This window comes from Frankliniella occidentalis, unplaced genomic scaffold, assembly GCF_000697945.3.
Source record: "Frankliniella occidentalis isolate FOCC.00 unplaced genomic scaffold, Focc_3.1 Scaffold333, whole genome shotgun sequence".
Classification (NCBI taxonomy): domain Eukaryota; kingdom Metazoa; phylum Arthropoda; class Insecta; order Thysanoptera; family Thripidae; genus Frankliniella; species Frankliniella occidentalis.
This window is the reverse complement of record NW_026267456.1, coordinates 219,058-219,988: the sequence shown is the minus strand read 5'-3', so window position 1 is coordinate 219,988 and position 931 is coordinate 219,058. Positions and strand designations below refer to the sequence as shown.

Genomic DNA, 931 nt, shown 5'->3' with positions numbered 1-931 from the left:
GAGGGATAGTGTTGTAAAGTGTGTACTACATCGGACCGGCTTTCCACCACACCCCGCCCACGCGCATGCGCAACCACTCCCCCGCGCGTTGCCATGGTGCATTCTTGTAGCCCGCTCACTTCTGCCCTGGCTCCCGCCGAATAAAGACCTTCCTACTCCGTCCACCGATTTATTACAATATGGACGCAGAACAATACGCAAAATTCGTGAGGGAAGTCAAAGTTGCGCTAGAAAAAAAAAGGCGGCTCTGTAAACAACCGGCGCACAAACCGCTTTTCGCTTTGCCATGTGGGAGGGGAAGACAACCTGATTGCGAAACCTGAAGACGGCGACACGAGAATGCGATTTTTCGCAAAAAATGAAGAACTATACGACATCCTGCTTGAAGCACACCTCGAGCTTCAATACGGACGGCGAAATCGGATGTTTGAATTAGTCAAAGAGCACTACAAGAATGTCAGCGTGGAGGCTATCGTTATATTCCTTGAACTGTGCGGTGTCTGCCTCGGGGGTCACACGGTGAAGCCAATGGTGTTCCACCAACTTAACGATCGAGTGCAAGTTGATCTTATAGATTTCTAATCGAGCCCGGACGGTGAATATGAGTTTATCATGAACACACTAGATCACCTTACAAAATTCGTTCAAATTCGGGTTCTCAAGCACAAGAGTGCCAGGGAAGTGGCGCAGAATCTACTCGAAATATTCCTGATCTTCGGAGCTCCAACCGTTCACCAGTCGGACAACGGCTGGGAGTTCGCGAATGCTGTCGTCACTTCCCTGTGCGAGAGCTGGCCGGGCATGAAGATCGTCCATGGTGAGTTCACCCCCTTCCGTAAAGGTCAAACGTAAAAGTAATTCACTTAGGTTTCTAATGGTAACTAGGTAGATGTACGCCAGACCACGTCTCGCGTAACAGGCTTCGCGATGT

General features: G+C 49.9%; 1 protein-coding gene across 3 annotated transcripts in view; it reads right to left on the bottom strand.

Annotated features, from left to right (window-relative positions):
• Positions 1–931, bottom strand: part of LOC127751085 (uncharacterized) — a 9,056-nt gene that overhangs the window by 570 nt on the left and 7,555 nt on the right. The gene's annotated exons all lie outside the window — the stretch shown is intronic.